Here is an 8,823-nt window from a genome sequence, read left to right as displayed (position 1 = left end):
CGGTATCGGTTCTACACGTGCCAGTGATCTGAAGGTCAGGAAGTGGCGAGCTACGTCGCCAAGCTAAGGTGACTTGCAAGACAATATGAGTTTGAAGGCTACCTGGAGCAAATGCTCAGAGACTTTTTTGGACTGGGTATTGGCCTACGAAAACTTTTGACTGTTGTTAGATCTCTTAATTTCCAATGAAATACGAACTCCGGTTGTAGTTTTAATGTAATTTTATTCTGGCAGCAGCAACAAGCTTCTGGCTTTAAGCCAGGCCTTTGTCCTTCTGAGACCACATGGCCAAAATGGCTGTACTGATACCTGGTTCAATTTACAGAAAAGAACTTGCCTTCTTTGACCTTATTGTCTCAATTGATAGTCTGTTAACCTTTTAATTGGCTCGCTACCCAAGGTCCTAAAATGTCAAGTTGATTGATGACTTAATGCAACATGCACATAGCAGCTTTGACTTGGGGTCGGTGAATTTTCACAGCCGACCTGAATGCAGCCTGTTTGAATTCTCTATCAACTGTCGAGACACCAACCCTCAGTAAGGCCATTGTGATAGCACAAGCGTTTATGTCCACCAGTGATGACACCAAACAAATCTCTCAGCACACAAGCTGCTAGCAATGTTCATAAATTAACTGGAACTGTGTTTGAAGTACAGGGCAGAACCCACGAGTCTGCAACTGCCAGCAGGCATCAGGTGACCCAGATGACTCAGAGTCCCCAACAAAGGATGAATGCAAGGCAATTCACACCTTGTTGGCGTTGTGGAGGCTTCCATTCAGCCAATTCATGCCGCTTCAAATGCTATGTTTGCAAGAGGTGTGGAACAAAGGGACACCTCCAATGAGCTTGCAAACGAGCTGCAAGCTCTACAAAACCTGCTAACCACCACGTGGCAGAGGAACATCGGTCCAGGTTGGATCAAAGCAATTTCGAGCCTCAGAGAGAGGAGGCAGATGCTGAAGTACACGGGGTGCATACATTTTCGACAAAATGTCCACCTATAATGTAGAACGTAAAATTGAATGGCTTACCCATAGCCATGGAACTGGACACTGGCGCTAGCCAAACCATCATGAGTAAAAAGATGTTGGAGAGACTGTGGTGCAACAAGGCATTCAGACCAGCCCTGAGCCCCATCCACACGAAACTGAGAACGTACACCAAAGAGCTTATCACTGTCCTGGGCAGCGCCATGGTCAAGGTCACCTACGAGGGCACGGTGCATGAACTGCCATTCTGGATTGTCCCGGGCGATGGCCCCAAACTGCTTTGAAGGAGCTGGCTGGACAAAATCCACTGGAACTGGGATGACATCCGAGCGTTATCACATGTCGATGAGTCCTCATGTACCTGGGTTCTTAACAAATTTCCTTCTCTTTTTGAGCCAGCCATTGGAAACTTTTCCAGGGCGAAGGTACGGATCCACTTGGTCCCAGAGCCATGACCCATTCACCACAAGGCGCGAGCGGTACCTTACATGATGAGGGGGAGAGTGGAAATCGAGCTGGACAGGCTGCAATGCGAGGGCATCATCTCCCCAGTGGAATTCAGCGAGTGGGCCAGCCCGATTGTTCCAATAATCAAAAGTGATGGCACGGTCAGGATTTGCGGCAATTATAAAGTAACTATTAATCGTTTCTCGCTACAGGATCAATACCCGCTACTAAGGAAGACGACCTATTTGCGATGCTGGCAGGAGGCAAGACGTTCACCAAGCTCGAACTGACTTCGGCCTACATGCCGCAGGAGCTGGTGCAGTCTTCAAAGGGCCTCACCTGCATCAACACGCACAAGGAACTGTTCATCTACAACAAATGCCCATTTGGAATTCGGTCGGCTGCAGCGATCTTCCAGAGAAACATGGAGAGCCTACTCAAGTCGGTACCACACACGCTGGTCTTTCAGGACGACATATTGGTCATGGGTCGGGACACCGCCGAGCACCTACAAAACCTGGAGGAGGTCCTCCAGCGACTGGATCGCATAGGGCTGCGGCTGAAGAGGTCGAAATGCGTTTTCATGGCAACAGAAGTGGCGTTTTTAGGGAGAAAGATCGCGGCGGACGGCATTCAGCCCACAGACGCCAAGACAGAGGCTATCAGGAATGCGCCCTGGCCACAGAATATCACGGAGCTGCGGTCGTTCCTGGGACTCCTCAACTATTTTGGTAACTTCTTACCGGGGTTAAGCACCCTTTTAGAGCCCATTCATGTGTTATTGCGCAAAGGTGAGAACTGGGTATGGGGAAAAAAAACAAGTCATTGCTTTTGAGAAAGCCAGAAATATTTTATGCTCCAACAAGCTGCTTGTATTGTATAACCCGTGTAAAAGACTTGTGCTAGCATGTGACGCATCGTCGTACAGAGTCGGGTGTGTATTACAACAAGCTAACATTGCGGGGAAGTTGCAACCTGTCGCCTATGCTTCCAGGAGCTTGTCTAAGGCCGAGGGGACCTACAGCATGATTGAAAAGAGGCATTAGCGTGTGTGTTCGAGGTAAAGAAAATGCATTAGTACCTGTTTTGTAAAGTCCTTACACAATACCACAAATCCACACAAGGCACATTCTATGGATAAGGTCACTCCATGACCTGAACCTTTATTCACAGGACCAAGAAGTGGTGACCCTGCGTGGGACCTCCCTTTATATACCTGGATGACCAGGTGAGGAGTGTCTCTCACAAGTTCAGCCCCTGTGGTCAAGGTGTACATTTCTTACGTATATACAGTATTGCAGTGTTGTTACATAGAGGTTACATACATGACATCATCTCCCCCTCATCAATTTATTGGGGTCATAGGTTAAGTCTCTCGGGTGGTCTGCACTTTCTCGTGGAGCGCCGCAGTTGGGGCTCTGGTTGTTGAGCCTTGGTATGTGTGTCTGTCCCCTGTGGTGATTCCGGCCTGTCCGGGCTGGCCGCAGGGACTGTGCATGCTGCTGAATGTTCTTGTTGCTCGTTCACTGGCCGTGGTGTGAATACCATCTCATGATCTTCCTCAGGTTCCTCAGTGCCCATGCTGAACCTTTTTTTAACTTGGTCCGGATGCTTGCGGCATATCTGCCCATTGTTAAGTTTAACCACTATGACACTATTCCCCTCTTTGTCTATTACAGTACCCTCAAGCCATTTGGGTCCCAAAGCGTGATTGAGAACAAATACGGGGTCATCAATTTCTATACATCTCCCCCTTGAATTTCGGTCATGGTACTCGTTTTGGGACTGGCGTTTGTCCTCAACAATGTCGGACAGGACTGGATGAATGAGGGACAGCCGAGTTTTAAGTGTTCATTTCATGAGTAGCTCCGTGGGCGGGACCCCCGTGAGCGAGTGCGATCGGCACCTATAGGCCAGCAGGAGGCGCAATAGACGGCATTGAAGGGAGCGTCCTTGAATCCGGAGCATGCCTTGCTTTATGATTTGGACCGCATGTTCCGCCTGGCCATTGGAGGCCGGCTTGAACGGTGCTGTCCGGCCATGGTTAATGCCATTACCCGACATGAACTCCCGGAATTCGTAGCTTGTGAAACATGGGCCATTATCGCCAACAAGGATGTCTGGCAAGCCGTGGGTCGCAAAGACCGCGCGCAGACTCTCCACAGTGGTGGATGTCATGCACGAATTCAAAATGATGCACTCGATCCATTTCGAGTACGCATCAACCACAATGAGGAACATTTTTCCCATGAACGGACCAGCGTAGTCTATGTGAATATGTGACCATGGCCTTGTGGGCCAGGGCCACGGGCTGAGCGGGGCCTCCCTGGGGACATTACCCAGCTGGGCACACATCATGCACCTGCGAACACAGTGTTCCAGGTCTGAATCAATTCCCGGCCACCACACATGTGACCGGGCAATGGCCTTCATCAGCACGATGCCTGGGTGCTCGCTGTGGAGTTCCCTGATGAATGCTTCCCTGCCCCTCTGGGGCATGACTACCCGGCTGCCCCATAGTAGGCAGTCGGCTTGGATGGAGAGCTCATCCATCCGTCTGTGAAAAGGTCTGACCTCCTCTGGGCATGCTCCGTGTGCAGGCGCCCAATCTCCAGTCAGGACACATTTCTTAATCGGGGATAGGAGGGGATCTCTGTTGGTCCAGATTTTGATCTGGCGGGCTGTGATGGGGGAGCCTGCGCTGTCAAAGGCATCGACAGCCATGACCATCTCAGCGCTTTACTCTGCTGCCCCCTCAGTGGTGGCCAGTGAAAACCTGCTGAGCGCGTCAGCGCAATTTTCGGTGCCTGGCCGGTGCCGGATGGTATAGTCATACGCAGCCAGCGTGAGAGCCCATCGCTGAATGCGAGCTGACGCATTGGCATTGACAGCCTGGCTGTCTGACAACAGGGATGTTAACGGCTTGTGGTCCGTTTCTAATTCGAACCTCCTGCCAAAAATGTACCGATGCATCTTTTTCACCCCATAGACATATGCGAGTGCTTCCTTCTCAACCATCCCATATTCCTGTTCAGATTGAGAGCGAGACCTGGAGGCATAAGCCACAGGTTGTAGTTGGCCCTCAGCGTTACCCTGCTGCAACACGCACCCAACCCCATAGGATGATGCATCACATGTCAGAACCAATTTCTTACAGAGGTTGTACAGGGTCAACAATTTATTTGAACAAAGTAGGTTTCGCGCCCGATTGAAAGCCCGTTCCTGACAGTCCCCCCAAAACCAATCACAACCCTTACACAGGAGCATGTGTAGCGGCTCCAACAACGTGCTTAAGTTTGGCAGAAATTCCCGCAATAGTTCAAGAATCCCAGAAATGAACGCAACTCCGATGTGTTGCAGGGCCTGGGTGCTCGTCGAATCGCCTCCGTTTTGGATTCGGTGGGCCGAATCCCATCTGCAGCAACCCTCCTGCCCAGGAACTCGACCTCGGGAGTCAAAAAACACACACTTAGACTTCTTGAGTCACAGGCCTACACGATCCAGTCGGCATAGCACCTCCTCCAGGTTGTGGAGGTGTTCCTCGGTGTCACGATCGGTGATGAGGATGTCTTCCTGAAATACGATTGTTCCGGGAATGGATTTGAGCAGGCTTTCCATGTTTCTTTAAAAAATCGCGGCCGCTGATCGAATGCCAAACGGACACCTGTTGTAAACAAACAGTCCCTTGTGCGTGTGATGTTGGTGGTCAGTAGTTTAGATTTGTCGGCCAGTTCTTGGGTCATATAGGCTGAAGTGAGGTCCAACTTGGTGAACAGCTTGCCGCCTGCCAGTGTGGCAAAAAGGTCCTCCGCTCTCGGGAGTGGTTATTGGTCTTGTAGGGACACCCGGTTGATAGTGGCCTTGTAGTCGCCACAGATCCTGACCGAGCCATCCGCTTTTAGGATGGGACCGGTGGGGCTTGCCCAGTCGCTGAATTCAACGGGCGAGATGATGCCCTCTCTCAGCAACCGGTCCAACTCGCTCTCAATTTTCTCCCGCATCACATACGGCACAGCTCTGGCTTTGTGGTGCACTGGTCTGGCGTCCGGGGTGATGCATATCACTACTTTGGTACCTTTGAATGTTGAAATATTGACTCAAATTGCTGTAGGACCTGTGAGCATGAACTTCGCTCCACAGATGACACGGCGTGCACATCCCCCCATTTCCAGTTCATCTCAGCTAATCAGCTCCTTCCCAACAGTGTGGGACCATTGCCCGGGACAATCCAGAGCGGCAGCCGGTTCACCGATCCATTGTGTGTGACCGCCAACATTGCACTGCCTAGCACCGGAATGATTTCTTTGGTGTACGTCCGTAATTGCATCTCAATGCATTCTAGTTTGGGTCTGCTGGCTTTGAGTGGCCACAGCTTTTCGAATTGTTGAACACTCATGAGTGACTGGCTGGCCCCCGTGTCCAGCTCATGTGTACAGGGATGCTGTTTAACAGGACTTTCATCATCATAGGTGGCGTTTTGGTATATGAGCTGTGAATGTTTGCCACATGAACCCACTGAACTTCAGCGTCCATTGATTTGCCCCAAGCGTCATCCTGCCTTGCAGACCCCTCATCTGGTTCATCCACCTCGTGTATTAGCCTGGTTACAGGCTTTCTGCACATTCTGGCTAAATGGCCACTGAGGTTGCAATTTCTACAGACGAACTGTTGAAACCTGCAAGTCCTGGCAGCATGTCTGCCCCCACACCTCCAGCATGAACTGAGATTCCCATTGTTGTGAACAAAAGAGCTGTTGCAAGGCATTCCTCGCTGATTGTCCCTTTGACTGCTCTTGAGCACCCTGTTAGTGGGTGTCAGTGGCCTTATCCCAGGCCGCATTGTCCACTGGGGGGTGTAAATGTCCATTCAGCCTGCCATTGTCTCTGTTGGAGACTTACCCTTGGGTCTATTGCTGCCTGGGGTGTCTCGAACTGCCCTTGCCTGCCTGCGGGGCTCTGTGTCACGTTTATGATATTGACTCCCTGATCCAGGGAGGCAGAATTGCGCGTGTATATTATCTTGGTTTCCTCCTCCCCCGCCATAAAAGTCTGAGCCATCAACGCCGCCGCTTCCAAGGTCAAGTCCTTGGTCTCAATTAGCTTTCTGAAAATTCCAGCATGACCGATGCCCTCAATAAAGAAATCCCTTAGCATCTCCCCCCTGCAGGCGTCTGTGAACTTACAGAGGCTGACCAAGCATCGGAGGTCCGCAACAAAATCCGGTATGCTCTGTCCTTCCTGACGTCGGTGGGTATAGAATCGGTGTCGGGCCATGTGTACGCTGCTGGCCGGTTTGAGGTGCTCACCGATTAGTTTGCTGAGCTCTTTGAAGGTTTTGTCTGCCGGCTTCTCGGGTGCTAGCAAGTCTTTCATGAACGCGTAAGTCTTAGGTCCACAGCTGGTCAGCAGATGGGCCCTTCGCTTGTCAGCCGCTGCGTCTCCCAGCCAGTCCTTCATGACAAAACTCTGCTGGAGCCTCTCAATGAAATCGTCCCAGTCCTCACCAACACAGTACCATTCATCTGTGCTGCCGGTGGCCATTCTCGTGGGTCGTTAATTCCCATTTCTCGTCACCAATGTAAAGTCCTTACACAATACCACAAATCCACACGAGGCACATTCTATGGACAAGGTCACTCCATGACCTGAACCTTTATTCACAGGACCAAGAAGTGATGACCCTGTGTGGGACCTCCCTTTATATACCTGGGTGACCAGGTGAGGAGTGTCTCCCACAAGTTCACCACCTGTGGTCAAGGTGTGCATTTCTTAGGTGTATACAGTATGCAGTGTTGTTACATAAAGATTACATACATGTCATGTTTGGCCTCAAATTTGGGCTGGAAATCGATCACAAGCCCCTCACATCTCTGTTCGCTGAAAACAAGGGGATAAATACTAATGCCTCAGCCTGCATACAAAGGTGGGCACTCGCGCTATCAGCTAAAAACTATACCATCCGCCACAGGCCAGGCACCGAGAACTGTGCGGATGCTCTCAGTCGGCTATCATTGCCCACCACGGGGGTGGAAATGGTGCAGCCTGCAAACTTGTTGATGGTGGCGCAGCCCGCAGATTTGTTGATGGTCATGGAAGCATTTGAAAATGATACATCACCTGTCACAGCCCACCAGATTAGGACTTGGACCAGCCAAAATCCTCTGCTGTCCCGAGTAAAAAACTGTGTACTGCGTGGGAGCTGGGCCAGCATCCCCGTTGAAACGCAAGAGCCAATCAAGCCATTCCAGCGGTAAGTTTGTGGTCCTGGCCCTCCAGGCCATGGTTGAGGATCCATGTCGACTATGCGGGCCCGTTTCTCGGTAAAATGTTCCTGGTGGTGGTGGTGGATGCTTTTTCAAAATGGATTGAATGTGAAATAATGTCGGGAAGCACTGCCACCATCACCATTGAAAGCCTGAGGGCCGTGTTTGCCACCCATGGCCTGCCTGGCATACTGGTCAGTGACAACGGGCCATGTTTCACCAGTGCCGAATTTAAAGAATTCATGACCCGCAATGGGATGAAACATGTCACCTTGGCCCCGATTAAACCAGCCTCCAATGGGCAGGCAGAGCGGGCAGTACAAACCATCAAACAGAGCCTTAAACGAGTCCCAGAAGGCTCACTCCAAACCCGCCTGTCCCGAGTACTGCTCAGCTACCGCACGAGACCCCACTCACTCATAGGGGTGCCCCCGGCTGAGCTACTCGTGAAAAGGACACTTAAAACCAGACTCTCGCTGGTTCACCCCAACCTGCATGATCAGGTAGAGAGCAGGCAGCAGCAACAAAATGTAAACGATGGTCGCGCCACTGTGTCACGGGAAATTGATCTGAATGACCCTGTGTATGTGCTAAACTATGGACATGGTCCCAAGTGGATCGCGGGCACAGTGATAGCTAAAGAAGGGAGTAGGGTGTTTGCCGTCAAATTCGACAATGGACAAATTTGCAGTAAGCACCCGGACCAAACGAGGCTGCGATTCACAGACTGCACTGAACAAGACACCACCTTTTTCAAGCCCACAATTCACAAAGGATCAATGACATTACGCCGGACCAGGAAATCGAACCCATCACGCCCAACAGCCCAGCAAGGCCAGGCTCACCCAGCAGCCCTGCAGGGCCAACAACATGCCAGCCCAGCAAGGGCACAGCCAACACACCAGAACAGACATTTGTACCGAGGCGGTCCACCAGGGAAAGAACGGCTCCTGACTGCCTCACCTTGTAAATAGTTTTCACTTTGACTTTGGGTGGGGAGTGATGTTGTATATCTGTAAAGCATGCATTCCCATGTTCCGCCACCAGGGAGCGCATCCCCTGAAGTCCCAAGGAATCGCTGCATCCCTTGGGAGCACTGTATATTAGCCTAAGGCCTGTTCC

Source organism: Pristiophorus japonicus, chromosome 9 (assembly GCF_044704955.1).
Source record: "Pristiophorus japonicus isolate sPriJap1 chromosome 9, sPriJap1.hap1, whole genome shotgun sequence".
Classification (NCBI taxonomy): Eukaryota; Metazoa; Chordata; class Chondrichthyes; family Pristiophoridae; genus Pristiophorus; species Pristiophorus japonicus.
The sequence above is the reverse complement of the archived record's forward strand: the minus strand, read 5'-3'. Positions refer to the sequence as shown.